At 36.8% G+C, this 23,563-nt stretch overlaps 68 non-coding genes across 68 annotated transcripts; all 68 read right to left on the reverse strand.

Annotated features, from left to right (window-relative positions):
• Window positions 1-11: 11 nt before the first annotated feature.
• LOC146927991 (5S ribosomal RNA) lies at window positions 12-130 on the reverse strand. Its single transcript, XR_015009371.1, has one exon. It is a non-coding gene; the product is annotated as a 5S ribosomal RNA (ribosomal RNA).
• Window positions 131-359: 229 nt separating this feature from the next.
• On the reverse strand, window positions 360-478 carry LOC146927992 (5S ribosomal RNA). The gene has a single exon (XR_015009372.1). It is a non-coding gene; the product is annotated as a 5S ribosomal RNA (ribosomal RNA).
• A 229-nt stretch (window positions 479-707) lies between these two features.
• LOC146927993 (5S ribosomal RNA) lies at window positions 708-826 on the reverse strand. Its single transcript, XR_015009373.1, has one exon. It is a non-coding gene; the product is annotated as a 5S ribosomal RNA (ribosomal RNA).
• A 229-nt stretch (window positions 827-1,055) lies between these two features.
• LOC146927994 (5S ribosomal RNA) lies at window positions 1,056-1,174 on the reverse strand. Its single transcript, XR_015009374.1, has one exon. It is a non-coding gene; the product is annotated as a 5S ribosomal RNA (ribosomal RNA).
• Window positions 1,175-1,403: 229 nt separating this feature from the next.
• Window positions 1,404-1,522, reverse strand: LOC146927995 (5S ribosomal RNA). The gene has a single exon (XR_015009375.1). It is a non-coding gene; the product is annotated as a 5S ribosomal RNA (ribosomal RNA).
• Window positions 1,523-1,751: 229 nt separating this feature from the next.
• On the reverse strand, window positions 1,752-1,870 carry LOC146927996 (5S ribosomal RNA). The gene has a single exon (XR_015009376.1). It is a non-coding gene; the product is annotated as a 5S ribosomal RNA (ribosomal RNA).
• A 229-nt stretch (window positions 1,871-2,099) lies between these two features.
• On the reverse strand, window positions 2,100-2,218 carry LOC146927997 (5S ribosomal RNA). The gene has a single exon (XR_015009377.1). It is a non-coding gene; the product is annotated as a 5S ribosomal RNA (ribosomal RNA).
• A 229-nt stretch (window positions 2,219-2,447) lies between these two features.
• Window positions 2,448-2,566, reverse strand: LOC146927998 (5S ribosomal RNA). Its single transcript, XR_015009378.1, has one exon. It is a non-coding gene; the product is annotated as a 5S ribosomal RNA (ribosomal RNA).
• A 229-nt stretch (window positions 2,567-2,795) lies between these two features.
• Window positions 2,796-2,914, reverse strand: LOC146927999 (5S ribosomal RNA). Its single transcript, XR_015009379.1, has one exon. It is a non-coding gene; the product is annotated as a 5S ribosomal RNA (ribosomal RNA).
• Window positions 2,915-3,143: 229 nt separating this feature from the next.
• On the reverse strand, window positions 3,144-3,262 carry LOC146928000 (5S ribosomal RNA). Its single transcript, XR_015009380.1, has one exon. It is a non-coding gene; the product is annotated as a 5S ribosomal RNA (ribosomal RNA).
• Window positions 3,263-3,491: 229 nt separating this feature from the next.
• On the reverse strand, window positions 3,492-3,610 carry LOC146928001 (5S ribosomal RNA). The gene has a single exon (XR_015009382.1). It is a non-coding gene; the product is annotated as a 5S ribosomal RNA (ribosomal RNA).
• A 229-nt stretch (window positions 3,611-3,839) lies between these two features.
• Window positions 3,840-3,958, reverse strand: LOC146928002 (5S ribosomal RNA). The gene has a single exon (XR_015009383.1). It is a non-coding gene; the product is annotated as a 5S ribosomal RNA (ribosomal RNA).
• Window positions 3,959-4,187: 229 nt separating this feature from the next.
• LOC146928003 (5S ribosomal RNA) lies at window positions 4,188-4,306 on the reverse strand. Its single transcript, XR_015009384.1, has one exon. It is a non-coding gene; the product is annotated as a 5S ribosomal RNA (ribosomal RNA).
• Window positions 4,307-4,535: 229 nt separating this feature from the next.
• Window positions 4,536-4,654, reverse strand: LOC146928004 (5S ribosomal RNA). Its single transcript, XR_015009385.1, has one exon. It is a non-coding gene; the product is annotated as a 5S ribosomal RNA (ribosomal RNA).
• A 229-nt stretch (window positions 4,655-4,883) lies between these two features.
• On the reverse strand, window positions 4,884-5,002 carry LOC146928005 (5S ribosomal RNA). Its single transcript, XR_015009386.1, has one exon. It is a non-coding gene; the product is annotated as a 5S ribosomal RNA (ribosomal RNA).
• A 229-nt stretch (window positions 5,003-5,231) lies between these two features.
• Window positions 5,232-5,350, reverse strand: LOC146928006 (5S ribosomal RNA). The gene has a single exon (XR_015009387.1). It is a non-coding gene; the product is annotated as a 5S ribosomal RNA (ribosomal RNA).
• A 229-nt stretch (window positions 5,351-5,579) lies between these two features.
• LOC146928007 (5S ribosomal RNA) lies at window positions 5,580-5,698 on the reverse strand. Its single transcript, XR_015009388.1, has one exon. It is a non-coding gene; the product is annotated as a 5S ribosomal RNA (ribosomal RNA).
• A 229-nt stretch (window positions 5,699-5,927) lies between these two features.
• Window positions 5,928-6,046, reverse strand: LOC146928008 (5S ribosomal RNA). The gene has a single exon (XR_015009389.1). It is a non-coding gene; the product is annotated as a 5S ribosomal RNA (ribosomal RNA).
• A 229-nt stretch (window positions 6,047-6,275) lies between these two features.
• Window positions 6,276-6,394, reverse strand: LOC146928009 (5S ribosomal RNA). The gene has a single exon (XR_015009390.1). It is a non-coding gene; the product is annotated as a 5S ribosomal RNA (ribosomal RNA).
• A 228-nt stretch (window positions 6,395-6,622) lies between these two features.
• On the reverse strand, window positions 6,623-6,741 carry LOC146928010 (5S ribosomal RNA). Its single transcript, XR_015009391.1, has one exon. It is a non-coding gene; the product is annotated as a 5S ribosomal RNA (ribosomal RNA).
• A 229-nt stretch (window positions 6,742-6,970) lies between these two features.
• On the reverse strand, window positions 6,971-7,089 carry LOC146928011 (5S ribosomal RNA). Its single transcript, XR_015009393.1, has one exon. It is a non-coding gene; the product is annotated as a 5S ribosomal RNA (ribosomal RNA).
• A 229-nt stretch (window positions 7,090-7,318) lies between these two features.
• Window positions 7,319-7,437, reverse strand: LOC146928012 (5S ribosomal RNA). The gene has a single exon (XR_015009394.1). It is a non-coding gene; the product is annotated as a 5S ribosomal RNA (ribosomal RNA).
• A 228-nt stretch (window positions 7,438-7,665) lies between these two features.
• LOC146928013 (5S ribosomal RNA) lies at window positions 7,666-7,784 on the reverse strand. Its single transcript, XR_015009395.1, has one exon. It is a non-coding gene; the product is annotated as a 5S ribosomal RNA (ribosomal RNA).
• A 229-nt stretch (window positions 7,785-8,013) lies between these two features.
• Window positions 8,014-8,132, reverse strand: LOC146928014 (5S ribosomal RNA). The gene has a single exon (XR_015009396.1). It is a non-coding gene; the product is annotated as a 5S ribosomal RNA (ribosomal RNA).
• A 229-nt stretch (window positions 8,133-8,361) lies between these two features.
• On the reverse strand, window positions 8,362-8,480 carry LOC146928015 (5S ribosomal RNA). The gene has a single exon (XR_015009397.1). It is a non-coding gene; the product is annotated as a 5S ribosomal RNA (ribosomal RNA).
• A 229-nt stretch (window positions 8,481-8,709) lies between these two features.
• LOC146928016 (5S ribosomal RNA) lies at window positions 8,710-8,828 on the reverse strand. The gene has a single exon (XR_015009398.1). It is a non-coding gene; the product is annotated as a 5S ribosomal RNA (ribosomal RNA).
• A 229-nt stretch (window positions 8,829-9,057) lies between these two features.
• LOC146928017 (5S ribosomal RNA) lies at window positions 9,058-9,176 on the reverse strand. Its single transcript, XR_015009399.1, has one exon. It is a non-coding gene; the product is annotated as a 5S ribosomal RNA (ribosomal RNA).
• A 229-nt stretch (window positions 9,177-9,405) lies between these two features.
• Window positions 9,406-9,524, reverse strand: LOC146928018 (5S ribosomal RNA). Its single transcript, XR_015009400.1, has one exon. It is a non-coding gene; the product is annotated as a 5S ribosomal RNA (ribosomal RNA).
• A 229-nt stretch (window positions 9,525-9,753) lies between these two features.
• On the reverse strand, window positions 9,754-9,872 carry LOC146928019 (5S ribosomal RNA). The gene has a single exon (XR_015009401.1). It is a non-coding gene; the product is annotated as a 5S ribosomal RNA (ribosomal RNA).
• A 229-nt stretch (window positions 9,873-10,101) lies between these two features.
• On the reverse strand, window positions 10,102-10,220 carry LOC146928020 (5S ribosomal RNA). Its single transcript, XR_015009402.1, has one exon. It is a non-coding gene; the product is annotated as a 5S ribosomal RNA (ribosomal RNA).
• Window positions 10,221-10,449: 229 nt separating this feature from the next.
• LOC146928021 (5S ribosomal RNA) lies at window positions 10,450-10,568 on the reverse strand. The gene has a single exon (XR_015009404.1). It is a non-coding gene; the product is annotated as a 5S ribosomal RNA (ribosomal RNA).
• Window positions 10,569-10,797: 229 nt separating this feature from the next.
• On the reverse strand, window positions 10,798-10,916 carry LOC146928022 (5S ribosomal RNA). Its single transcript, XR_015009405.1, has one exon. It is a non-coding gene; the product is annotated as a 5S ribosomal RNA (ribosomal RNA).
• Window positions 10,917-11,145: 229 nt separating this feature from the next.
• Window positions 11,146-11,264, reverse strand: LOC146928023 (5S ribosomal RNA). Its single transcript, XR_015009406.1, has one exon. It is a non-coding gene; the product is annotated as a 5S ribosomal RNA (ribosomal RNA).
• A 229-nt stretch (window positions 11,265-11,493) lies between these two features.
• Window positions 11,494-11,612, reverse strand: LOC146928024 (5S ribosomal RNA). The gene has a single exon (XR_015009407.1). It is a non-coding gene; the product is annotated as a 5S ribosomal RNA (ribosomal RNA).
• A 229-nt stretch (window positions 11,613-11,841) lies between these two features.
• On the reverse strand, window positions 11,842-11,960 carry LOC146928025 (5S ribosomal RNA). The gene has a single exon (XR_015009408.1). It is a non-coding gene; the product is annotated as a 5S ribosomal RNA (ribosomal RNA).
• A 229-nt stretch (window positions 11,961-12,189) lies between these two features.
• LOC146928026 (5S ribosomal RNA) lies at window positions 12,190-12,308 on the reverse strand. The gene has a single exon (XR_015009409.1). It is a non-coding gene; the product is annotated as a 5S ribosomal RNA (ribosomal RNA).
• Window positions 12,309-12,537: 229 nt separating this feature from the next.
• LOC146928027 (5S ribosomal RNA) lies at window positions 12,538-12,656 on the reverse strand. Its single transcript, XR_015009410.1, has one exon. It is a non-coding gene; the product is annotated as a 5S ribosomal RNA (ribosomal RNA).
• A 232-nt stretch (window positions 12,657-12,888) lies between these two features.
• Window positions 12,889-13,007, reverse strand: LOC146928028 (5S ribosomal RNA). The gene has a single exon (XR_015008991.1). It is a non-coding gene; the product is annotated as a 5S ribosomal RNA (ribosomal RNA).
• A 229-nt stretch (window positions 13,008-13,236) lies between these two features.
• LOC146928029 (5S ribosomal RNA) lies at window positions 13,237-13,355 on the reverse strand. The gene has a single exon (XR_015009411.1). It is a non-coding gene; the product is annotated as a 5S ribosomal RNA (ribosomal RNA).
• Window positions 13,356-13,587: 232 nt separating this feature from the next.
• On the reverse strand, window positions 13,588-13,706 carry LOC146928030 (5S ribosomal RNA). The gene has a single exon (XR_015008993.1). It is a non-coding gene; the product is annotated as a 5S ribosomal RNA (ribosomal RNA).
• A 229-nt stretch (window positions 13,707-13,935) lies between these two features.
• LOC146928031 (5S ribosomal RNA) lies at window positions 13,936-14,054 on the reverse strand. Its single transcript, XR_015009412.1, has one exon. It is a non-coding gene; the product is annotated as a 5S ribosomal RNA (ribosomal RNA).
• Window positions 14,055-14,283: 229 nt separating this feature from the next.
• On the reverse strand, window positions 14,284-14,402 carry LOC146928032 (5S ribosomal RNA). The gene has a single exon (XR_015009413.1). It is a non-coding gene; the product is annotated as a 5S ribosomal RNA (ribosomal RNA).
• A 229-nt stretch (window positions 14,403-14,631) lies between these two features.
• On the reverse strand, window positions 14,632-14,750 carry LOC146928033 (5S ribosomal RNA). The gene has a single exon (XR_015009415.1). It is a non-coding gene; the product is annotated as a 5S ribosomal RNA (ribosomal RNA).
• Window positions 14,751-14,979: 229 nt separating this feature from the next.
• LOC146928034 (5S ribosomal RNA) lies at window positions 14,980-15,098 on the reverse strand. The gene has a single exon (XR_015009416.1). It is a non-coding gene; the product is annotated as a 5S ribosomal RNA (ribosomal RNA).
• Window positions 15,099-15,327: 229 nt separating this feature from the next.
• LOC146928035 (5S ribosomal RNA) lies at window positions 15,328-15,446 on the reverse strand. The gene has a single exon (XR_015009417.1). It is a non-coding gene; the product is annotated as a 5S ribosomal RNA (ribosomal RNA).
• Window positions 15,447-15,675: 229 nt separating this feature from the next.
• On the reverse strand, window positions 15,676-15,794 carry LOC146928036 (5S ribosomal RNA). The gene has a single exon (XR_015009418.1). It is a non-coding gene; the product is annotated as a 5S ribosomal RNA (ribosomal RNA).
• A 229-nt stretch (window positions 15,795-16,023) lies between these two features.
• Window positions 16,024-16,142, reverse strand: LOC146928037 (5S ribosomal RNA). The gene has a single exon (XR_015009419.1). It is a non-coding gene; the product is annotated as a 5S ribosomal RNA (ribosomal RNA).
• Window positions 16,143-16,371: 229 nt separating this feature from the next.
• On the reverse strand, window positions 16,372-16,491 carry LOC146928038 (5S ribosomal RNA). Its single transcript, XR_015008931.1, has one exon. It is a non-coding gene; the product is annotated as a 5S ribosomal RNA (ribosomal RNA).
• A 229-nt stretch (window positions 16,492-16,720) lies between these two features.
• Window positions 16,721-16,839, reverse strand: LOC146928039 (5S ribosomal RNA). Its single transcript, XR_015009421.1, has one exon. It is a non-coding gene; the product is annotated as a 5S ribosomal RNA (ribosomal RNA).
• A 229-nt stretch (window positions 16,840-17,068) lies between these two features.
• LOC146928040 (5S ribosomal RNA) lies at window positions 17,069-17,187 on the reverse strand. Its single transcript, XR_015009422.1, has one exon. It is a non-coding gene; the product is annotated as a 5S ribosomal RNA (ribosomal RNA).
• Window positions 17,188-17,416: 229 nt separating this feature from the next.
• Window positions 17,417-17,535, reverse strand: LOC146928041 (5S ribosomal RNA). Its single transcript, XR_015009423.1, has one exon. It is a non-coding gene; the product is annotated as a 5S ribosomal RNA (ribosomal RNA).
• A 229-nt stretch (window positions 17,536-17,764) lies between these two features.
• Window positions 17,765-17,883, reverse strand: LOC146928042 (5S ribosomal RNA). The gene has a single exon (XR_015009424.1). It is a non-coding gene; the product is annotated as a 5S ribosomal RNA (ribosomal RNA).
• Window positions 17,884-18,112: 229 nt separating this feature from the next.
• Window positions 18,113-18,231, reverse strand: LOC146928043 (5S ribosomal RNA). The gene has a single exon (XR_015009425.1). It is a non-coding gene; the product is annotated as a 5S ribosomal RNA (ribosomal RNA).
• Window positions 18,232-18,460: 229 nt separating this feature from the next.
• LOC146928044 (5S ribosomal RNA) lies at window positions 18,461-18,579 on the reverse strand. Its single transcript, XR_015009370.1, has one exon. It is a non-coding gene; the product is annotated as a 5S ribosomal RNA (ribosomal RNA).
• Window positions 18,580-18,808: 229 nt separating this feature from the next.
• Window positions 18,809-18,927, reverse strand: LOC146928045 (5S ribosomal RNA). The gene has a single exon (XR_015009427.1). It is a non-coding gene; the product is annotated as a 5S ribosomal RNA (ribosomal RNA).
• A 229-nt stretch (window positions 18,928-19,156) lies between these two features.
• On the reverse strand, window positions 19,157-19,275 carry LOC146928046 (5S ribosomal RNA). Its single transcript, XR_015009428.1, has one exon. It is a non-coding gene; the product is annotated as a 5S ribosomal RNA (ribosomal RNA).
• A 229-nt stretch (window positions 19,276-19,504) lies between these two features.
• On the reverse strand, window positions 19,505-19,623 carry LOC146928047 (5S ribosomal RNA). Its single transcript, XR_015009429.1, has one exon. It is a non-coding gene; the product is annotated as a 5S ribosomal RNA (ribosomal RNA).
• A 229-nt stretch (window positions 19,624-19,852) lies between these two features.
• LOC146928048 (5S ribosomal RNA) lies at window positions 19,853-19,971 on the reverse strand. The gene has a single exon (XR_015009430.1). It is a non-coding gene; the product is annotated as a 5S ribosomal RNA (ribosomal RNA).
• Window positions 19,972-20,200: 229 nt separating this feature from the next.
• Window positions 20,201-20,319, reverse strand: LOC146928049 (5S ribosomal RNA). Its single transcript, XR_015009431.1, has one exon. It is a non-coding gene; the product is annotated as a 5S ribosomal RNA (ribosomal RNA).
• Window positions 20,320-20,548: 229 nt separating this feature from the next.
• On the reverse strand, window positions 20,549-20,667 carry LOC146928050 (5S ribosomal RNA). The gene has a single exon (XR_015009432.1). It is a non-coding gene; the product is annotated as a 5S ribosomal RNA (ribosomal RNA).
• Window positions 20,668-20,896: 229 nt separating this feature from the next.
• LOC146928051 (5S ribosomal RNA) lies at window positions 20,897-21,015 on the reverse strand. The gene has a single exon (XR_015009433.1). It is a non-coding gene; the product is annotated as a 5S ribosomal RNA (ribosomal RNA).
• A 229-nt stretch (window positions 21,016-21,244) lies between these two features.
• Window positions 21,245-21,363, reverse strand: LOC146928052 (5S ribosomal RNA). Its single transcript, XR_015009434.1, has one exon. It is a non-coding gene; the product is annotated as a 5S ribosomal RNA (ribosomal RNA).
• Window positions 21,364-21,592: 229 nt separating this feature from the next.
• LOC146928053 (5S ribosomal RNA) lies at window positions 21,593-21,713 on the reverse strand. Its single transcript, XR_015008970.1, has one exon. It is a non-coding gene; the product is annotated as a 5S ribosomal RNA (ribosomal RNA).
• Window positions 21,714-21,942: 229 nt separating this feature from the next.
• Window positions 21,943-22,061, reverse strand: LOC146928054 (5S ribosomal RNA). Its single transcript, XR_015009435.1, has one exon. It is a non-coding gene; the product is annotated as a 5S ribosomal RNA (ribosomal RNA).
• Window positions 22,062-22,290: 229 nt separating this feature from the next.
• Window positions 22,291-22,409, reverse strand: LOC146928055 (5S ribosomal RNA). The gene has a single exon (XR_015009436.1). It is a non-coding gene; the product is annotated as a 5S ribosomal RNA (ribosomal RNA).
• Window positions 22,410-22,637: 228 nt separating this feature from the next.
• Window positions 22,638-22,756, reverse strand: LOC146928056 (5S ribosomal RNA). The gene has a single exon (XR_015009438.1). It is a non-coding gene; the product is annotated as a 5S ribosomal RNA (ribosomal RNA).
• Window positions 22,757-22,985: 229 nt separating this feature from the next.
• On the reverse strand, window positions 22,986-23,104 carry LOC146928057 (5S ribosomal RNA). The gene has a single exon (XR_015008943.1). It is a non-coding gene; the product is annotated as a 5S ribosomal RNA (ribosomal RNA).
• Window positions 23,105-23,333: 229 nt separating this feature from the next.
• Window positions 23,334-23,452, reverse strand: LOC146928058 (5S ribosomal RNA). The gene has a single exon (XR_015009439.1). It is a non-coding gene; the product is annotated as a 5S ribosomal RNA (ribosomal RNA).
• Between the last annotated feature and the right edge of the window lie 111 nt (window positions 23,453-23,563).

Genomic DNA, 23,563 nt, shown 5'->3' on the forward strand with positions numbered 1-23,563 from the left:
TTTGGCAAAAAGAGGTGCAACACAAGGACTTCCCAGGAGGTCACCCATCCTAGTACTACTCTCGCCCAAGCACGCTTAACTGCGGAGTTCTGATGGGATCCGGTGCATTAGTGCTGGTATGATCGCACCTGAAAGTAAAGCGTTGTAATTGTATATATGCATTTCTAAGTTTATTTTTCATTAAAGACGTCAAATTACGCTAATTAAAGAATAGAGAGTTAGGTTGCGTTAATTAACGAAAAAAATGAAATACAATCGAAGTTTATTTTTCAAAAACGACGTAAAATTACGCTAATTAACAAAAAGAACACGAAATTTTGGCAAAAAGAGGTGCAAAGAACACGAAATTTTGGCAAAAAGAGGTGCAACACAAGGACTTCCCAGGAGGTCACCCATCCTAGTACTACTCTCGCCCAAGCACGCTTAACTGCGGAGTTCTGATGGGATCCGGTGCATTAGTGCTGGTATGATCGCACCTGAAAGTAAAGCGTTGTAATTGTATATATGCATTTCTAAGTTTATTTTTCATTAAAGACGTCAAATTACGCTAATTAAAGAATAGAGAGTTAGGTTGCGTTAATTAACGAAAAAAATGAAATACAATCGAAGTTTATTTTTCAAAAACGACGTAAAATTACGCTAATTAACAAAAAGAACACGAAATTTTGGCAAAAAGAGGTGCAAAGAACACGAAATTTTGGCAAAAAGAGGTGCAACACAAGGACTTCCCAGGAGGTCACCCATCCTAGTACTACTCTCGCCCAAGCACGCTTAACTGCGGAGTTCTGATGGGATCCGGTGCATTAGTGCTGGTATGATCGCACCTGAAAGTAAAGCGTTGTAATTGTATATATGCATTTCTAAGTTTATTTTTCATTAAAGACGTCAAATTACGCTAATTAAAGAATAGAGTGTTAGGTTGCGTTAATTAACGAAAAAAATGAAATACAATCGAAGTTTATTTTTCAAAAACGACGTAAAATTACGCTAATTAACAAAAAGAACACGAAATTTTGGCAAAAAGAGGTGCAAAGAACACGAAATTTTGGCAAAAAGAGGTGCAACACAAGGACTTCCCAGGAGGTCACCCATCCTAGTACTACTCTCGCCCAAGCACGCTTAACTGCGGAGTTCTGATGGGATCCGGTGCATTAGTGCTGGTATGATCGCACCTGAAAGTAAAGCGTTGTAATTGTATATATGCATTTCTAAGTTTATTTTTCATTAAAGACGTCAAATTACGCTAATTAAAGAATAGAGAGTTAGGTTGCGTTAATTAACGAAAAAAATGAAATACAATCGAAGTTTATTTTTCAAAAACGACGTAAAATTATGCTAATTAACAAAAAGAACACGAAATTTTGGCAAAAAGAGGTGCAAAGAACACGAAATTTTGGCAAAAAGAGGTGCAACACAAGGACTTCCCAGGAGGTCACCCATCCTAGTACTACTCTCGCCCAAGCACGCTTAACTGCGGAGTTCTGATGGGATCCGGTGCATTAGTGCTGGTATGATCGCACCTGAAAGTAAAGCGTTGTAATTGTATATATGCATTTCTAAGTTTATTTTTCATTAAAGACGTCAAATTACGCTAATTAAAGAATAGAGAGTTAGGTTGCGTTAATTAACGAAAAAAATGAAATACAATCGAAGTTTATTTTTCAAAAACGACGTAAAATTACGCTAATTAACAAAAAGAACACGAAATTTTGTCAAAAAGAGGTGCAAAGAACACGAAATTTTGGCAAAAAGAGGTGCAACACAAGGACTTCCCAGGAGGTCACCCATCCTAGTACTACTCTCGCCCAAGCACGCTTAACTGCGGAGTTCTGATGGGATCCGGTGCATTAGTGCTGGTATGATCGCACCTGAAAGTAAAGCGTTGTAATTGTATATATGCATTTCTAAGTTTATTTTTCATTAAAGACGTCAAATTACGCTAATTAAAGAATAGAGAGTTAGGTTGCGTTAATTAACGAAAAAAATGAAATACAATCGAAGTTTATTTTTCAAAAACGACGTAAAATTACGCTAATTAACAAAAAGAACACGAAATTTTGGCAAAAAGAGGTGCAAAGAACACGAAATTTTGGCAAAAAGAGGTGCAACACAAGGACTTCCCAGGAGGTCACCCATCCTAGTACTACTCTCGCCCAAGCACGCTTAACTGCGGAGTTCTGATGGGATCCGGTGCATTAGTGCTGGTATGATCGCACCTGAAAGTAAAGCGTTGTAATTGTATATATGCATTTCTAAGTTTATTTTTCATTAAAGACGTCAAATTACGCTAATTAAAGAATAGAGAGTTAGGTTGCGTTAATTAACGAAAAAAATGAAATACAATCGAAGTTTATTTTTCAAAAACGACGTAAAATTACGCTAATTAACAAAAAGAACACGAAATTTTGGCAAAAAGAGGTGCAAAGAACACGAAATTTTGGCAAAAAGAGGTGCAACACAAGGACTTCCCAGGAGGTCACCCATCCTAGTACTACTCTCGCCCAAGCACGCTTAACTGCGGAGTTCTGATGGGATCCGGTGCATTAGTGCTGGTATGATCGCACCTGAAAGTAAAGCGTTGTAATTGTATATATGCATTTCTAAGTTTATTTTTCATTAAAGACGTCAAATATTGCTAATTAAAGAATAGAGAGTTAGGTTGCGTTAATTAACGAAAAAAATGAAATACAATCGAAGTTTATTTTTCAAAAACGACGTAAAATTACGCTAATTAACAAAAAGAACACGAAATTTTGGCAAAAAGAGGTGCAAAGAACACGAAATTTTGGCAAAAAGAGGTGCAACACAAGGACTTCCCAGGAGGTCACCCATCCTAGTACTACTCTCGCCCAAGCACGCTTAACTGCGGAGTTCTGATGGGATCCGGTGCATTAGTGCTGGTATGATCGCACCTGAAAGTAAAGCGTTGTAATTGTATATATGCATTTCTAAGTTTATTTTTCATTAAAGACGTCAAATTACGCTAATTAAAGAATAGAGTGTTAGGTTGCGTTAATTAACGAAAAAAATGAAATACAATCGAAGTTTATTTTTCAAAAACGACGTAAAATTACGCTAATTAACAAAAAGAACACGAAATTTTGGCAAAAAGAGGTGCAAAGAACACGAAATTTTGGCAAAAAGAGGTGCAACACAAGGACTTCCCAGGAGGTCACCCATCCTAGTACTACTCTCGCCCAAGCACGCTTAACTGCGGAGTTCTGATGGGATCCGGTGCATTAGTGCTGGTATGATCGCACCTGAAAGTAAAGCGTTGTAATTGTATATATGCATTTCTAAGTTTATTTTTCATTAAAGACGTCAAATTACGCTAATTAAAGAATAGAGAGTTAGGTTGCGTTAATTAACGAAAAAAATGAAATACAATCGAAGTTTATTTTTCAAAAACGACGTAAAATTACGCTAATTAACAAAAAGAACACGAAATTTTGGCAAAAAGAGGTGCAAAGAACACGAAATTTTGGCAAAAAGAGGTGCAACACAAGGACTTCCCAGGAGGTCACCCATCCTAGTACTACTCTCGCCCAAGCACGCTTAACTGCGGAGTTCTGATGGGATCCGGTGCATTAGTGCTGGTATGATCGCACCTGAAAGTAAAGCGTTGTAATTGTATATATGCATTTCTAAGTTTATTTTTCATTAAAGACGTCAAATTACGCTAATTAAAGAATAGAGAGTTAGGTTGCGTTAATTAACGAAAAAAATGAAATACAATCGAAGTTTATTTTTCAAAAACGACGTAAAATTACGCTAATTAACAAAAAGAACACGAAATTTTGGCAAAAAGAGGTGCAAAGAACACGAAATTTTGGCAAAAAGAGGTGCAACACAAGGACTTCCCAGGAGGTCACCCATCCTAGTACTACTCTCGCCCAAGCACGCTTAACTGCGGAGTTCTGATGGGATCCGGTGCATTAGTGCTGGTATGATCGCACCTGAAAGTAAAGCGTTGTAATTGTATATATGCATTTCTAAGTTTATTTTTCATTAAAGACGTCAAATTACGCTAATTAAAGAATAGAGAGTTAGGTTGCGTTAATTAACGAAAAAAATGAAATACAATCGAAGTTTATTTTTCAAAAACGACGTAAAATTACGCTAATTAACAAAAAGAACACGAAATTTTGGCAAAAAGAGGTGCAAAGAACACGAAATTTTGGCAAAAAGAGGTGCAACACAAGGACTTCCCAGGAGGTCACCCATCCTAGTACTACTCTCGCCCAAGCACGCTTAACTGCGGAGTTCTGATGGGATCCGGTGCATTAGTGCTGGTATGATCGCACCTGAAAGTAAAGCGTTGTAATTGTATATATGCATTTCTAAGTTTATTTTTCATTAAAGACGTCAAATTACGCTAATTAAAGAATAGAGAGTTAGGTTGCGTTAATTAACGAAAAAAATGAAATACAATCGAAGTTTATTTTTCAAAAACGACGTAAAATTACGCTAATTAACAAAAAGAACACGAAATTTTGGCAAAAAGAGGTGCAAAGAACACGAAATTTTGGCAAAAAGAGGTGCAACACAAGGACTTCCCAGGAGGTCACCCATCCTAGTACTACTCTCGCCCAAGCACGCTTAACTGCGGAGTTCTGATGGGATCCGGTGCATTAGTGCTGGTATGATCGCACCTGAAAGTAAAGCGTTGTAATTGTATATATGCATTTCTAAGTTTATTTTTCATTAAAGACGTCAAATATTGCTAATTAAAGAATAGAGAGTTAGGTTGCGTTAATTAACGAAAAAAATGAAATACAATCGAAGTTTATTTTTCAAAAACGACGTAAAATTACGCTAATTAACAAAAAGAACACGAAATTTTGGCAAAAAGAGGTGCAAAGAACACGAAATTTTGGCAAAAAGAGGTGCAACACAAGGACTTCCCAGGAGGTCACCCATCCTAGTACTACTCTCGCCCAAGCACGCTTAACTGCGGAGTTCTGATGGGATCCGGTGCATTAGTGCTGGTATGATCGCACCTGAAAGTAAAGCGTTGTAATTGTATATATGCATTTCTAAGTTTATTTTTCATTAAAGACGTCAAATTACGCTAATTAAAGAATAGAGTGTTAGGTTGCGTTAATTAACGAAAAAAATGAAATACAATCGAAGTTTATTTTTCAAAAACGACGTAAAATTACGCTAATTAACAAAAAGAACACGAAATTTTGGCAAAAAGAGGTGCAAAGAACACGAAATTTTGGCAAAAAGAGGTGCAACACAAGGACTTCCCAGGAGGTCACCCATCCTAGTACTACTCTCGCCCAAGCACGCTTAACTGCGGAGTTCTGATGGGATCCGGTGCATTAGTGCTGGTATGATCGCACCTGAAAGTAAAGCGTTGTAATTGTATATATGCATTTCTAAGTTTATTTTTCATTAAAGACGTCAAATTACGCTAATTAAAGAATAGAGAGTTAGGTTGCGTTAATTAACGAAAAAAATGAAATACAATCGAAGTTTATTTTTCAAAAACGACGTAAAATTACGCTAATTAACAAAAAGAACACGAAATTTTGGCAAAAAGAGGTGCAAAGAACACGAAATTTTGGCAAAAAGAGGTGCAACACAAGGACTTCCCAGGAGGTCACCCATCCTAGTACTACTCTCGCCCAAGCACGCTTAACTGCGGAGTTCTGATGGGATCCGGTGCATTAGTGCTGGTATGATCGCACCTGAAAGTAAAGCGTTGTAATTGTATATATGCATTTCTAAGTTTATTTTTCATTAAAGACGTCAAATTACGCTAATTAAAGAATAGAGAGTTAGGTTGCGTTAATTAACGAAAAAAATGAAATACAATCGAAGTTTATTTTTCAAAAACGACGTAAAATTACGCTAATTAACAAAAAGAACACGAAATTTTGGCAAAAAGAGGTGCAAAGAACACGAAATTTTGGCAAAAAGAGGTGCAACACAAGGACTTCCCAGGAGGTCACCCATCCTAGTACTACTCTCGCCCAAGCACGCTTAACTGCGGAGTTCTGATGGGATCCGGTGCATTAGTGCTGGTATGATCGCACCTGAAAGTAAAGCGTTGTAATTGTATATATGCATTTCTAAGTTTATTTTTCATTAAAGACGTCAAATTACGCTAATTAAAGAATAGAGAGTTAGGTTGCGTTAATTAACGAAAAAAATGAAATACAATCGAAGTTTATTTTTCAAAAACGACGTAAAATTACGCTAATTAACAAAAAGAACACGAAATTTTGGCAAAAAGAGGTGCAAAGAACACGAAATTTTGGCAAAAAGAGGTGCAACACAAGGACTTCCCAGGAGGTCACCCATCCTAGTACTACTCTCGCCCAAGCACGCTTAACTGCGGAGTTCTGATGGGATCCGGTGCATTAGTGCTGGTATGATCGCACCTGAAAGTAAAGCGTTGTAATTGTATATATGCATTTCTAAGTTTATTTTTCATTAAAGACGTCAAATTACGCTAATTAAAGAATAGAGAGTTAGGTTGCGTTAATTAACGAAAAAATGAAATACAATCGAAGTTTATTTTTCAAAAACGACGTAAAATTACGCTAATTAACAAAAAGAACACGAAATTTTGGCAAAAAGAGGTGCAAAGAACACGAAATTTTGGCAAAAAGAGGTGCAACACAAGGACTTCCCAGGAGGTCACCCATCCTAGTACTACTCTCGCCCAAGCACGCTTAACTGCGGAGTTCTGATGGGATCCGGTGCATTAGTGCTGGTATGATCGCACCTGAAAGTAAAGCGTTGTAATTGTATATATGCATTTCTAAGTTTATTTTTCATTAAAGACGTCAAATTACGCTAATTAAAGAATAGAGTGTTAGGTTGCGTTAATTAACGAAAAAAATGAAATACAATCGAAGTTTATTTTTCAAAAACGACGTAAAATTACGCTAATTAACAAAAAGAACACGAAATTTTGGCAAAAAGAGGTGCAAAGAACACGAAATTTTGGCAAAAAGAGGTGCAACACAAGGACTTCCCAGGAGGTCACCCATCCTAGTACTACTCTCGCCCAAGCACGCTTAACTGCGGAGTTCTGATGGGATCCGGTGCATTAGTGCTGGTATGATCGCACCTGAAAGTAAAGCGTTGTAATTGTATATATGCATTTCTAAGTTTATTTTTCATTAAAGACGTCAAATTACGCTAATTAAAGAATAGAGAGTTAGGTTGCGTTAATTAACGAAAAAAATGAAATACAATCGAAGTTTATTTTTCAAAAACGACGTAAAATTACGCTAATTAACAAAAAGAACACGAAATTTTGGCAAAAAGAGGTGCAAAGAACACGAAATTTTGGCAAAAAGAGGTGCAACACAAGGACTTCCCAGGAGGTCACCCATCCTAGTACTACTCTCGCCCAAGCACGCTTAACTGCGGAGTTCTGATGGGATCCGGTGCATTAGTGCTGGTATGATCGCACCTGAAAGTAAAGCGTTGTAATTGTATATATGCATTTCTAAGTTTATTTTTCATTAAAGACGTCAAATTACGCTAATTAAAGAATAGAGAGTTAGGTTGCGTTAATTAACGAAAAAATGAAATACAATCGAAGTTTATTTTTCAAAAACGACGTAAAATTACGCTAATTAACAAAAAGAACACGAAATTTTGGCAAAAAGAGGTGCAAAGAACACGAAATTTTGGCAAAAAGAGGTGCAACACAAGGACTTCCCAGGAGGTCACCCATCCTAGTACTACTCTCGCCCAAGCACGCTTAACTGCGGAGTTCTGATGGGATCCGGTGCATTAGTGCTGGTATGATCGCACCTGAAAGTAAAGCGTTGTAATTGTATATATGCATTTCTAAGTTTATTTTTCATTAAAGACGTCAAATTACGCTAATTAAAGAATAGAGTGTTAGGTTGCGTTAATTAACGAAAAAAATGAAATACAATCGAAGTTTATTTTTCAAAAACGACGTAAAATTACGCTAATTAACAAAAAGAACACGAAATTTTGGCAAAAAGAGGTGCAAAGAACACGAAATTTTGGCAAAAAGAGGTGCAACACAAGGACTTCCCAGGAGGTCACCCATCCTAGTACTACTCTCGCCCAAGCACGCTTAACTGCGGAGTTCTGATGGGATCCGGTGCATTAGTGCTGGTATGATCGCACCTGAAAGTAAAGCGTTGTAATTGTATATATGCATTTCTAAGTTTATTTTTCATTAAAGACGTCAAATTACGCTAATTAAAGAATAGAGAGTTAGGTTGCGTTAATTAACGAAAAAAATGAAATACAATCGAAGTTTATTTTTCAAAAACGACGTAAAATTACGCTAATTAACAAAAAGAACACGAAATTTTGGCAAAAAGAGGTGCAAAGAACACGAAATTTTGGCAAAAAGAGGTGCAACACAAGGACTTCCCAGGAGGTCACCCATCCTAGTACTACTCTCGCCCAAGCACGCTTAACTGCGGAGTTCTGATGGGATCCGGTGCATTAGTGCTGGTATGATCGCACCTGAAAGTAAAGCGTTGTAATTGTATATATGCATTTCTAAGTTTATTTTTCATTAAAGACGTCAAATTACGCTAATTAAAGAATAGAGAGTTAGGTTGCGTTAATTAACGAAAAAAATGAAATACAATCGAAGTTTATTTTTCAAAAACGACGTAAAATTACGCTAATTAACAAAAAGAACACGAAATTTTGGCAAAAAGAGGTGCAAAGAACACGAAATTTTGGCAAAAAGAGGTGCAACACAAGGACTTCCCAGGAGGTCACCCATCCTAGTACTACTCTCGCCCAAGCACGCTTAACTGCGGAGTTCTGATGGGATCCGGTGCATTAGTGCTGGTATGATCGCACCTGAAAGTAAAGCGTTGTAATTGTATATATGCATTTCTAAGTTTATTTTTCATTAAAGACGTCAAATTACGCTAATTAAAGAATAGAGAGTTAGGTTGCGTTAATTAACGAAAAAAATGAAATACAATCGAAGTTTATTTTTCAAAAACGACGTAAAATTACGCTAATTAACAAAAAGAACACGAAATTTTGGCAAAAAGAGGTGCAAAGAACACGAAATTTTGGCAAAAAGAGGTGCAACACAAGGACTTCCCAGGAGGTCACCCATCCTAGTACTACTCTCGCCCAAGCACGCTTAACTGCGGAGTTCTGATGGGATCCGGTGCATTAGTGCTGGTATGATCGCACCTGAAAGTAAAGCGTTGTAATTGTATATATGCATTTCTAAGTTTATTTTTCATTAAAGACGTCAAATTACGCTAATTAAAGAATAGAGAGTTAGGTTGCGTTAATTAACGAAAAAAATGAAATACAATCGAAGTTTATTTTTCAAAAACGACGTAAAATTACGCTAATTAACAAAAAGAACACGAAATTTTGGCAAAAAGAGGTGCAAAGAACACGAAATTTTGGCAAAAAGAGGTGCAACACAAGGACTTCCCAGGAGGTCACCCATCCTAGTACTACTCTCGCCCAAGCACGCTTAACTGCGGAGTTCTGATGGGATCCGGTGCATTAGTGCTGGTATGATCGCACCTGAAAGTAAAGCGTTGTAATTGTATATATGCATTTCTAAGTTTATTTTTCATTAAAGACGTCAAATTACGCTAATTAAAGAATAGAGTGTTAGGTTGCGTTAATTAACGAAAAAAATGAAATACAATCGAAGTTTATTTTTCAAAAACGACGTAAAATTACGCTAATTAACAAAAAGAACACGAAATTTTGGCAAAAAGAGGTGCAAAGAACACGAAATTTTGGCAAAAAGAGGTGCAACACAAGGACTTCCCAGGAGGTCACCCATCCTAGTACTACTCTCGCCCAAGCACGCTTAACTGCGGAGTTCTGATGGGATCCGGTGCATTAGTGCTGGTATGATCGCACCTGAAAGTAAAGCGTTGTAATTGTATATATGCATTTCTAAGTTTATTTTTCATTAAAGACGTCAAATTACGCTAATTAAAGAATAGAGAGTTAGGTTGCGTTAATTAACGAAAAAAATGAAATACAATCGAAGTTTATTTTTCAAAAACGACGTAAAATTACGCTAATTAACAAAAAGAACACGAAATTTTGGCAAAAAGAGGTGCAAAGAACACGAAATTTTGGCAAAAAGAGGTGCAACACAAGGACTTCCCAGGAGGTCACCCATCCTAGTACTACTCTCGCCCAAGCACGCTTAACTGCGGAGTTCTGATGGGATCCGGTGCATTAGTGCTGGTATGATCGCACCTGAAAGTAAAGCGTTGTAATTGTATATATGCATTTCTAAGTTTATTTTTCATTAAAGACGTCAAATTACGCTAATTAAAGAATAGAGAGTTAGGTTGCGTTAATTAACGAAAAAAATGAAATACAATCGAAGTTTATTTTTCAAAAACGACGTAAAATTACGCTAATTAACAAAAAGAACACGAAATTTTGGCAAAAAGAGGTGCAAAGAACACGAAATTTTGGCAAAAAGAGGTGCAACACAAGGACTTCCCAGGAGGTCACCCATCCTAGTACTACTCTCGCCCAAGCACGCTTAACTGCGGAGTTCTGATGGGATCCGGTGCATTAGTGCTGGTATGATCGCACCTGAAAGTAAAGCGTTGTAATTGTATATATGCATTTCTAAGTTTATTTTTCATTAAAGACGTCAAATTACGCTAATTAAAGAATAGAGAGTTAGGTTGCGTTAATTAACGAAAAAAATGAAATACAATCGAAGTTTATTTTTCAAAAACGACGTAAAATTACGCTAATTAACAAAAAGAACACGAAATTTTGGCAAAAAGAGGTGCAAAGAACACGAAATTTTGGCAAAAAGAGGTGCAACACAAGGACTTCCCAGGAGGTCACCCATCCTAGTACTACTCTCGCCCAAGCACGCTTAACTGCGGAGTTCTGATGGGATCCGGTGCATTAGTGCTGGTATGATCGCACCTGAAAGTAAAGCGTTGTAATTGTATATATGCATTTCTAAGTTTATTTTTCATTAAAGACGTCAAATTACGCTAATTAAAGAATAGAGAGTTAGGTTGCGTTAATTAACGAAAAAAATGAAATACAATCGAAGTTTATTTTTCAAAAACGACGTAAAATTACGCTAATTAACAAAAAGAACACGAAATTTTGGCAAAAAGAGGTGCAAAGAACACGAAATTTTGGCAAAAAGAGGTGCAACACAAGGACTTCCCAGGAGGTCACCCATCCTAGTACTACTCTCGCCCAAGCACGCTTAACTGCGGAGTTCTGATGGGATCCGGTGCATTAGTGCTGGTATGATCGCACCTGAAAGTAAAGCGTTGTAATTGTATATATGCATTTCTAAGTTTATTTTTCATTAAAGACGTCAAATTACGCTAATTAAAGAATAGAGAGTTAGGTTGCGTTAATTAACGAAAAAAATGAAATACAATCGAAGTTTATTTTTCAAAAACGACGTAAAATTACGCTAATTAACAAAAAGAACACGAAATTTTGGCAAAAAGAGGTGCAAAGAACACGAAATTTTGGCAAAAAGAGGTGCAACACAAGGACTTCCCAGGAGGTCACCCATCCTAGTACTACTCTCGCCCAAGCACGCTTAACTGCGGAGTTCTGATGGGATCCGGTGCATTAGTGCTGGTATGATCGCACCTGAAAGTAAAGCGTTGTAATTGTATATATGCATTTCTAAGTTTATTTTTCATTAAAGACGTCAAATTACGCTAATTAAAGAATAGAGAGTTAGGTTGCGTTAATTAACGAAAAAAATGAAATACAATCGAAGTTTATTTTTCAAAAACGACGTAAAATTACGCTAATTAACAAAAAGAACACGAAATTTTGGCAAAAAGAGGTGCAAAGAACACGAAATTTTGGCAAAAAGAGGTGCAACACAAGGACTTCCCAGGAGGTCACCCATCCTAGTACTACTCTCGCCCAAGCACGCTTAACTGCGGAGTTCTGATGGGATCCGGTGCATTAGTGCTGGTATGATCGCACCTGAAAGTAAAGCGTTGTAATTGTATATATGCATTTCTAAGTTTATTTTTCATTAAAGACGTCAAATTACGCTAATTAAAGAATAGAGAGTTAGGTTGCGTTAATTAACGAAAAAAATGAAATACAATCGAAGTTTATTTTTCAAAAACGACGTAAAATTACGCTAATTAACAAAAAGAACACGAAATTTTGGCAAAAAGAGGTGCAAAGAACACGAAATTTTGGCAAAAAGAGGTGCAACACAAGGACTTCCCAGGAGGTCACCCATCCTAGTACTACTCTCGCCCAAGCACGCTTAACTGCGGAGTTCTGATGGGATCCGGTGCATTAGTGCTGGTATGATCGCACCTGAAAGTAAAGCGTTGTAATTGTATATATGCATTTCTAAGTTTATTTTTCATTAAAGACGTCAAATTACGCTAATTAAAGAATAGAGAGTTAGGTTGCGTTAATTAACGAAAAAAATGAAATACAATCGAAGTTTATTTTTCAAAAACGACGTAAAATTACGCTAATTAACAAAAAGAACACGAAATTTTGGCAAAAAGAGGTGCAAAGAACACGAAATTTTGGCAAAAAGAGGTGCAACACAAGGACTTCCCAGGAGGTCACCCATCCTAGTACTACTCTCGCCCAAGCACGCTTAACTGCGGAGTTCTGATGGGATCCGGTGCATTAGTGCTGGTATGATCGCACCTGAAAGTAAAGCGTTGTAATTGTATATATGCATTTCTAAGTTTATTTTTCATTAAAGACGTCAAATTACGCTAATTAAAGAATAGAGTGTTAGGTTGCGTTAATTAACGAAAAAAATGAAATACAATCGAAGTTTATTTTTCAAAAACGACGTAAAATTACGCTAATTAACAAAAAGAACACGAAATTTTGGCAAAAAGAGGTGCAAAGAACACAAAATTTTGGCAAAAAGAGGTGCAGCAACACAAGGACTTCCCAGGAGGTCACCCATCCTAGTACTACTCTCGCCCAAGCACGCTTAACTGCGGAGTTCTGATGGGATCCGGTGCATTAGTGCTGGTATGATCGCACCTGAAAGTAAAGCGTTGTAATTGTATATATGCATTTCTAAGTTTATTTTTCATTAAAGACGTCAAATTACGCTAATTAAAGAATAGAGAGTTAGGTTGCGTTAATTAACGAAAAAAATGAAATACAATCGAAGTTTATTTTTCAAAAACGACGTAAAATTACGCTAATTAACAAAAAGAACACGAAATTTTGGCAAAAAGAGGTGCAAAGAACACGAAATTTTGGCAAAAAGAGGTGCAACACAAGGACTTCCCAGGAGGTCACCCATCCTAGTACTACTCTCGCCCAAGCACGCTTAACTGCGGAGTTCTGATGGGATCCGGTGCATTAGTGCTGGTATGATCGCACCTGAAAGTAAAGCGTTGTAATTGTATATATGCATTTCTAAGTTTATTTTTCATTAAAGACGTCAAATTACGCTAATTAAAGAATAGAGTGTTAGGTTGCGTTAATTAACGAAAAAAATGAAATACAATCGAAGTTTATTTTTCAAAAACGACGTAAAATTACGCTAATTAACAAAAAGAACACGAAATTTTGGCAAAAAGAGGTGCAAAGAACACAAAATTTTGGCAAAAAGAGGTGCAGCAACACAAGGACTTCCCAGGAGGTCACCCATCCTAGTACTACTCTCGCCCAAGCACGCTTAACTGCGGAGTTCTGATGGGATCCGGTGCATTAGTGCTGGTATGATCGCACCTGAAAGTAAAGCGTTGTAATTGTATATATGCATTTCTAAGTTTATTTTTCATTAAAGACGTCAAATTACGCTAATTAAAGAATAGAGAGTTAGGTTGCGTTAATTAACGAAAAAAATGAAATACAATCGAAGTTTATTTTTCAAAAACGACGTAAAATTACGCTAATTAACAAAAAGAACACGAAATTTTGGCAAAAAGAGGTGCAAAGAACACGAAATTTTGGCAAAAAGAGGTGCAACACAAGGACTTCCCAGGAGGTCACCCATCCTAGTACTACTCTCGCCCAAGCACGCTTAACTGCGGAGTTCTGATGGGATCCGGTGCATTAGTGCTGGTATGATCGCACCTGAAAGTAAAGCGTTGTAATTGTATATATGCATTTCTAAGTTTATTTTTCATTAAAGACGTCAAATTACGCTAATTAAAGAATAGAGAGTTAGGTTGCGTTAATTAACGAAAAAAATGAAATACAATCGAAGTTTATTTTTCAAAAACGACGTAAAATTACGCTAATTAACAAAAAGAACACGAAATTTTGGCAAAAAGAGGTGCAAAGAACACGAAATTTTGGCAAAAAGAGGTGCAACACAAGGACTTCCCAGGAGGTCACCCATCCTAGTACTACTCTCGCCCAAGCACGCTTAACTGCGGAGTTCTGATGGGATCCGGTGCATTAGTGCTGGTATGATCGCACCTGAAAGTAAAGCGTTGTAATTGTATATATGCATTTCTAAGTTTATTTTTCATTAAAGACGTCAAATTACGCTAATTAAAGAATAGAGTGTTAGGTTGCGTTAATTAACGAAAAAAATGAAATACAATCGAAGTTTATTTTTCAAAAACGACGTAAAATTACGCTAATTAACAAAAAGAACACGAAATTTTGGCAAAAAGAGGTGCAAAGAACACGAAATTTTGGCAAAAAGAGGTGCAACACAAGGACTTCCCAGGAGGTCACCCATCCTAGTACTACTCTCGCCCAAGCACGCTTAACTGCGGAGTTCTGATGGGATCCGGTGCATTAGTGCTGGTATGATCGCACCTGAAAGTAAAGCGTTGTAATTGTATATATGCATTTCTAAGTTTATTTTTCATTAAAGACGTCAAATTACGCTAATTAAAGAATAGAGTGTTAGGTTGCGTTAATTAACGAAAAAAATGAAATACAATCGAAGTTTATTTTTCAAAAACGACGTAAAATTACGCTAATTAACAAAAAGAACACGAAATTTTGGCAAAAAGAGGTGCAAAGAACACGAAATTTTGGCAAAAAGAGGTGCAACACAAGGACTTCCCAGGAGGTCACCCATCCTAGTACTACTCTCGCCCAAGCACGCTTAACTGCGGAGTTCTGATGGGATCCGGTGCATTAGTGCTGGTATGATCGCACCTGAAAGTAAAGCGTTGTAATTGTATATATGCATTTCTAAGTTTATTTTTCATTAAAGACGTCAAATTACGCTAATTAAAGAATAGAGAGTTAGGTTGCGTTAATTAACGAAAAAAATGAAATACAATCGAAGTTTATTTTTCAAAAACGACGTAAAATTACGCTAATTAACAAAAAGAACACGAAATTTTGGCAAAAAGAGGTGCAAAGAACACGAAATTTTGGCAAAAAGAGGTGCAACACAAGGACTTCCCAGGAGGTCACCCATCCTAGTACTACTCTCGCCCAAGCACGCTTAACTGCGGAGTTCTGATGGGATCCGGTGCATTAGTGCTGGTATGATCGCACCTGAAAGTAAAGCGTTGTAATTGTATATATGCATTTCTAAGTTTATTTTTCATTAAAGACGTCAAATTACGCTAATTAAAGAATAGAGAGTTAGGTTGCGTTAATTAACGAAAAAAATGAAATACAATCGAAGTTTATTTTTCAAAAACGACGTAAAATTACGCTAATTAACAAAAAGAACACGAAATTTTGGCAAAAAGAGGTGCAAAGAACACGAAATTTTGGCAAAAAGAGGTGCAACACAAGGACTTCCCAGGAGGTCACCCATCCTAGTACTACTCTCGCCCAAGCACGCTTAACTGCGGAGTTCTGATGGGATCCGGTGCATTAGTGCTGGTATGATCGCACCTGAAAGTAAAGCGTTGTAATTGTATATATGCATTTCTAAGTTTATTTTTCATTAAAGACGTCAAATTACGCTAATTAAAGAATAGAGAGTTAGGTTGCGTTAATTAACGAAAAAAATGAAATACAATCGAAGTTTATTTTTCAAAAACGACGTAAAATTACGCTAATTAACAAAAAGAACACGAAATTTTGGCAAAAAGAGGTGCAAAGAACACGAAATTTTGGCAAAAAGAGGTGCAACACAAGGACTTCCCAGGAGGTCACCCATCCTAGTACTACTCTCGCCCAAGCACGCTTAACTGCGGAGTTCTGATGGGATCCGGTGCATTAGTGCTGGTATGATCGCACCTGAAAGTAAAGCGTTGTAATTGTATATATGCATTTCTAAGTTTATTTTTCATTAAAGACGTCAAATTACGCTAATTAAAGAATAGAGAGTTAGGTTGCGTTAATTAACGAAAAAAATGAAATACAATCGAAGTTTATTTTTCAAAAACGACGTAAAATTACGCTAATTAACAAAAAGAACACGAAATTTTGGCAAAAAGAGGTGCAAAGAACACGAAATTTTGGCAAAAAGAGGTGCAACACAAGGACTTCCCAGGAGGTCACCCATCCTAGTACTACTCTCGCCCCAAGCACGCTTAACTGCGGAGTTCTGATGGGATCCGGTGCATTAGTGCTGGTATGATCGCACCTGAAAGTAAAGCGTTGTAATTGTATATATGCATTTCTAAGTTTATTTTTCATTAAAGACGTCAAATTACGCTAATTAAAGAATAGAGAGTTAGGTTGCGTTAATTAACGAAAAAAATGAAATACAATCGAAGTTTATTTTTCAAAAACGACGTAAAATTACGCTAATTAACAAAAAGAACACGAAATTTTGGCAAAAAGAGGTGCAAAGAACACGAAATTTTGGCAAAAAGAGGTGCAACACAAGGACTTCCCAGGAGGTCACCCATCCTAGTACTACTCTCGCCCAAGCACGCTTAACTGCGGAGTTCTGATGGGATCCGGTGCATTAGTGCTGGTATGATCGCACCTGAAAGTAAAGCGTTGTAATTGTATATATGCATTTCTAAGTTTATTTTTCATTAAAGACGTCAAATTACGCTAATTAAAGAATAGAGAGTTAGGTTGCGTTAATTAACGAAAAAAATGAAATACAATCGAAGTTTATTTTTCAAAAACGACGTAAAATTACGCTAATTAACAAAAAGAACACGAAATTTTGGCAAAAAGAGGTGCAAAGAACACGAAATTTTGGCAAAAAGAGGTGCAACACAAGGACTTCCCAGGAGGTCACCCATCCTAGTACTACTCTCGCCCAAGCACGCTTAACTGCGGAGTTCTGATGGGATCCGGTGCATTAGTGCTGGTATGATCGCACCTGAAAGTAAAGCGTTGTAATTGTATATATGCATTTCTAAGTTTATTTTTCATTAAAGACGTCAAATTACGCTAATTAAAGAATAGAGAGTTAGGTTGCGTTAATTAACGAAAAAAATGAAATACAATCGAAGTTTATTTTTCAAAAACGACGTAAAATTACGCTAATTAACAAAAAGAACACGAAATTTTGGCAAAAAGAGGTGCAAAGAACACGAAATTTTGGCAAAAAGAGGTGCAACACAAGGACTTCCCAGGAGGTCACCCATCCTAGTACTACTCTCGCCCAAGCACGCTTAACTGCGGAGTTCTGATGGGATCCGGTGCATTAGTGCTGGTATGATCGCACCTGAAAGTAAAGCGTTGTAATTGTATATATGCATTTCTAAGTTTATTTTTCATTAAAGACGTCAAATTACGCTAATTAAAGAATAGAGTGTTAGGTTGCGTTAATTAACGAAAAAAATGAAATACAATCGAAGTTTATTTTTCAAAAACGACGTAAAATTACGCTAATTAACAAAAAGAACACGAAATTTTGGCAAAAAGAGGTGCAAAGAACACGAAATTTTGGCAAAAAGAGGTGCAACACAAGGACTTCCCAGGAGGTCACCCATCCTAGTACTACTCTCGCCCAAGCACGCTTAACTGCGGAGTTCTGATGGGATCCGGTGCATTAGTGCTGGTATGATCGCACCTGAAAGTAAAGCGTTGTAATTGTATATATGCATTTCTAAGTTTATTTTTCATTAAGGAAGTCAAATTACGCTAATTAAAGAATAGAGAGTTAGGTTGCGTTAATTAACGAAAAAAATGAAATACAATCGAAGTTTATTTTTCAAAAACGACGTAAAATTACGCTAATTAACAAAAAGAACACGAAATTTTGGCAAAAAGAGGTGCAAAGAACACGAAATTTTGGCAAAAAGAGGTGCAACACAAGGACTTCCCAGGAGGTCACCCATCCTAGTACTACTCTCGCCCAAGCACGCTTAACTGCGGAGTTCTGATGGGATCCGGTGCATTAGTGCTGGTATGATCGCACCTGAAAGTAAAGCGTTGTAATTGTATATATGCATTTCTAAGTTTATTTTTCATTAAAGACGTCAAATTACGCTAATTAAAGAATAGAGAGTTAGGTTGCGTTAATTAACGAAAAAAATGAAATACAATCGAAGTTTATTTTTCAAAAACGACGTAAAATTACGCTAATTAACAAAAAGAACACGAAATTTTGGCAAAAAGAGGTGCAAAGAACACGAAATTTTGGCAAAAAGAGGTGCAACACAAGGACTTCCCAGGAGGTCACCCATCCTAGTACTACTCTTGCCCAAGCACGCTTAACTGCGGAGTTCTGATGGGATCCGGTGCATTAGTGCTGGTATGATCGCACCTGAAAGTAAAGCGTTGTAATTGTATATATGCATTTCTAAGTTTATTTTTCATTAAAGACGTCAAATTACGCTAATTAAAGAATAGAGTGTTAGGTTGCGTTAATTAACGAAAAAAATGAAATACAATCGAAGTTTATTTTTCAAAAACAACGTAAAATTACGCTAATTAACAAAAAGAACACGAAATTTTGGCAAAAAGAGGTGCAAAGAACACGAAATTTTGGCAAAAAGAGGTGCAACACAAGGACTTCCCAGGAGGTCACCCATCCTAGTACTACTCTCGCCCAAGCACGCTTAACTGCGGAGTTCTGATGGGATCCGGTGCATTAGTGCTGGTATGATCGCACCTGAAAGTAAAGCGTTGTAATTGTATATATGCATTTCTAAGTTTATTTTTCATTAAAGACGTCAAATTACGCTAATTAAAGAATAGAGAGTTAGGTTGCGTTAATTAACGAAAAAAATGAAATACAATCGAAGTTTATTTTTCAAAAACGACGTAAAATTACGCTAATTAACAAAAAGAACACGAAATTTTGGCAAAAAGAGGTGCAAAGAACACGAAATTTTGGCAAAAAGAGGTGCAACACAAGGACTTCCCAGGAGGTCACCCATCCTAGTACTACTCTCGCCCAAGCACGCTTAACTGCGGAGTTCTGATGGGATCCGGTGCATTAGTGCTGGTATGATCGCACCTGAAAGTAAAGCGTTGTAATTGTATATATGCATTTCTAAGTTTATTTTTCATTAAAGACGTCAAATTACGCTAATTAAAGAATAGAGTGTTAGGTTGCGTTAATTAACGAAAAAAATGAAATACAATCGAAGTTTATTTTTCAAAAACGACGTAAAATTACGCTAATTAACAAAAAGAACACGAAATTTTGGCAAAAAGAGGTGCAAAGAACACGAAATTTTGGCAAAAAGAGGTGCAACACAAGGACTTCCCAGGAGGTCACCCATCCTAGTACTACTCTCGCCCAAGCACGCTTAACTGCGGAGTTCTGATGGGATCCGGTGCATTAGTGCTGGTATGATCGCACCTGAAAGTAAAGCGTTGTAATTGTATATATGCATTTCTAAGTTTATTTTTCATTAAAGACGTCAAATTACGCTAATTAAAGAATAGAGAGTTAGGTTGCGTTAATTAACGAAAAAAATGAAATACAATCGAAGTTTATTTTTCAAAAACGACGTAAAATTACGCTAATTAACAAAAAGAACACGAAATTTTGGCAAAAAGAGGTGCAAAGAACACGAAATTTTGGCAAAAAGAGGTGCAACACAAGGACTTCCCAGGAGGTCACCCATCCTAGTACTACTCTCGCCCAAGCACGCTTAACTGCGGAGTTCTGATGGGATCCGGTGCATTAGTGCTGGTATGATCGCACCTGAAAGTAAAGCGTTGTAATTGTATATATGCATTTCTAAGTTTATTTTTCATTAAAGACGTCAAATTACGCTAATTAAAGAATAGAGAGTTAGGTTGCGTTAATTAACGAAAAAAATGAAATACAATCGAAGTTTATTTTTCAAAAACGACGTAAAATTACGCTAATTAACAAAAAGAACACGAAATTTTGGCAAAAAGAGGTGCAAAGAACACGAAATTTTGGCAAAAAGAGGTGCAACACAAGGACTTCCCAGGAGGTCACCCATCCTAGTACTACTCTCGCCCAAGCACGCTTAACTGCGGAGTTCTGATGGGATCCGGTGCATTAGTGCTGGTATGATCGCACCTGAAAGTAAAGCGTTGTAATTGTATATATGCATTTCTAAGTTTATTTTTCATTAAAGACGTCAAATTACGCTAATTAAAGAATAGAGAGTTAGGTTGCGTTAATTAACGAAAAAAATGAAATACAATCGAAGTTTATTTCTCAAAAACGACGTAAAATTACGCTAATTAACAAAAAGAACACGAAATTTTGGCAAAAAGAGGTGCAAAGAACACGAAATTTTGGCAAAAAGAGGTGCAACACAAGGACTTCCCAGGAGGTCACCCATCCTAGTACTACTCTCGCCCAAGCACGCTTAACTGCGGAGTTCTGATGGGATCCGGTGCATTAGTGCTGGTATGATCGCACCTGAAAGTAAAGCGTTGTAATTGTATATATGCATTTCTAAGTTTATTTTTCATTAAAGACGTCAAATTACGCTAATTAAAGAATAGAGTGTTAGGTTGCGTTAATTAACGAAAAAAATGAAATACAATCGAAGTTTATTTTTCAAAAACGACGTAAAATTACGCTAATTAACAAAAAGAACACGAAATTTTGGCAAAAAGAGGTGCAAAGAACACGAAATTTTGGCAAAAAGAGGTGCAACACAAGGACTTCCCAGGAGGTCACCCATCCTAGTACTACTCTCGCCCAAGCACGCTTAACTGCGGAGTTCTGATGGGATCCGGTGCATTAGTGCTGGTATGATCGCACCTGAAAGTAAAGCGTTGTAATTGTATATATGCATTTCTAAGTTTATTTTTCATTAAAGACGTCAAATTACGCTAATTAAAGAATAGAGAGTTAGGTTGCGTTAATTAACGAAAAAAATGAAATACAATCGAAGTTTATTTTTCAAAAACGACGTAAAATTACGCTAATTAACAAAAAGAACACGAAATTTTGGCAAAAAGAGGTGCAAAGAACACGAAATTTTGGCAAAAAGAGGTGCAACACAAGGACTTCCCAGGAGGTCACCCATCCTAGTACTACTCTCGCCCAAGCACGCTTAACTGCGGAGTTCTGATGGGATCCGGTGCATTAGTGCTGGTATGATCGCACCTGAAAGTAAAGCGTTGTAATTGTATATATGCATTTCTAAGTTTATTTTTCATTAAAGACGTCAAATTACGCTAATTAAAGAATAGAGAGTTAGGTTGCGTTAATTAACGAAAAAAATGAAATACAATCGAAGTTTATTTTTCAAAAACGACGTAAAATTACGCTAATTAACAAAAAGAACACGAAATTTTGGCAAAAAGAGGTGCAAAGAACACGAAATTTTGGCAAAAAGAGGTGCAACACAAGGACTTCCCAGGAGGTCACCCATCCTAGTACTACTCTCGCCCCCAAGCACGCTTAACTGCGGAGTTCTGATGGGATCCGGTGCATTAGTGCTGGTATGATCGCACCTGAAAGTAAAGCGTTGTAATTGTATATATGCATTTCTAAGTTTATTTTTCATTAAAGACGTCAAATTACGTTAATTAAAGAATAGAGTGTTAGGTTGCGTTAATTAACGAAAAAAATGAAATACAATCGAAGTTTATTTTTCAAAAACGACGTAAAATTACGCTAATTAACAAAAAGAACACGAAATTTTGGCAAAAAGAGGTGCAAAGAACACGAAATTTTGGCAAAAAGAGGTGCAACACAAGGACTTCCCAGGAGGTCACCCATCCTAGTACTACTCTCGCCCAAGCACGCTTAACTGCGGAGTTCTGATGGGATCCGGTGCATTAGTGCTGGTATGATCGCACCTGAAAGTAAAGCGTTGTAATTGTATATATGCATTTCTAAGTTTATTTTTCATTAAAGACGTCAAATTACGCTAATTAAAGAATAGAGTGTTAGGTTGCGTTAATTAACGAAAAAAATGAAATACAATCGAAGTTTATTTTTCAAAAACGACGTAAAATTACGCTAATTAACAAAAAGAACACGAAATTTTGGCAAAAAGAGGTGCAAAGAACACGAAATTTTGGCAAAAAGAGGTGCAACACAAGGACTTCCCAGGAGGTCACCCATCCTAGTACTACTCTCGCCCAAGCACGCTTAACTGCGGAGTTCTGATGGGATCCGGTGCATTAGTGCTGGTATGATCGCACCTGAAAGTAAAGCGTTGTAATTGTATATATGCATTTCTAAGTTTATTTTTCATTAAAGACGTCAAATTACGCTAATTAAAGAATAGAGTGTTAGGTTGCGTTAATTAACGAAAAAAATGAAATACAATCGAAGTTTATTTTCAAAAACGACGTAAAATTACGCTAATTAACAAAAAGAACACGAAATTTTGGCAAAAAGAGGTGCAAAGAACACGAAATTTTGGCAAAAAGAGGTGCAACACAAGGACTTCCCAGGAGGTCACCCATCCTAGTACTACTCTCGCCCAAGCACGCTTAACTGCGGAGTTCTGATGGGATCCGGTGCATTAGTGCTGGTATGATCGCACCTGAAAGTAAAGCGTTGTAATTGTATATATGCATTTCTAAGTTTATTTTTCATTAAAGACGTCAAATTACGCTAATTAAAGAATAGAGAGTTAGGTTGCGTTAATTAACGAAAAAAATGAAATACAATCGAAGTTTATTTTTCAAAAACGACGTAAAATTACGCTAATTAACAAAAAGAACACGAAATTTTGGCAAAAAGAGGTGCAAAGAACACGAAATTTTGGCAAAAAGAGGTGCAACACAAGGACTTCCCAGGAGGTCACCCATCCTAGTACTACTCTCGCCCAAGCACGCTTAACTGCGGAGTTCTGATGGGATTCGGTGCATTAGTGCTGGTATGATCGCACCTGAAAGTAAAGCGTTGTAATTGTATATATGCATTTCTAAGTTTATTTTTCATTAAAGACGTCAAATTACGCTAATTAAAGAATAGAGAGTTAGGTTGCGTTAATTAACGAAAAAAATGAAATACAATCGAAGTTTATTTTTCAAAAACGACGTAAAATTACGCTAATTAACAAAAAGAACACGAAATTTTGGCAAAAAGAGGTGCAAAGAACACGAAATTTTGGCAAAAAGAGGTGCAACACAAGGACTTCCCAGGAGGTCACCCATCCTAGTACTACTCTCGCCCAAGCACGCTTAACTGCGGAGTTCTGATGGGATCCGGTGCATTAGTGCTGGTATGATCGCACCTGAAAGTAAAGCGTTGTAATTGTATATATGCATTTCTAAGTTTATTTTTCATTAAAGACGTCAAATTACGCTAATTAAAGAATAGAGAGTTAGGTTGCGTTAATTAACGAAA

Source organism: Medicago sativa, chromosome 4, assembly GCF_051527215.1.
Source record: "Medicago sativa cultivar Bolivia chromosome 4, Bolivia_mono, whole genome shotgun sequence".
Lineage (NCBI taxonomy): Eukaryota > Viridiplantae > Streptophyta > Magnoliopsida > Fabales > Fabaceae > Medicago > Medicago sativa.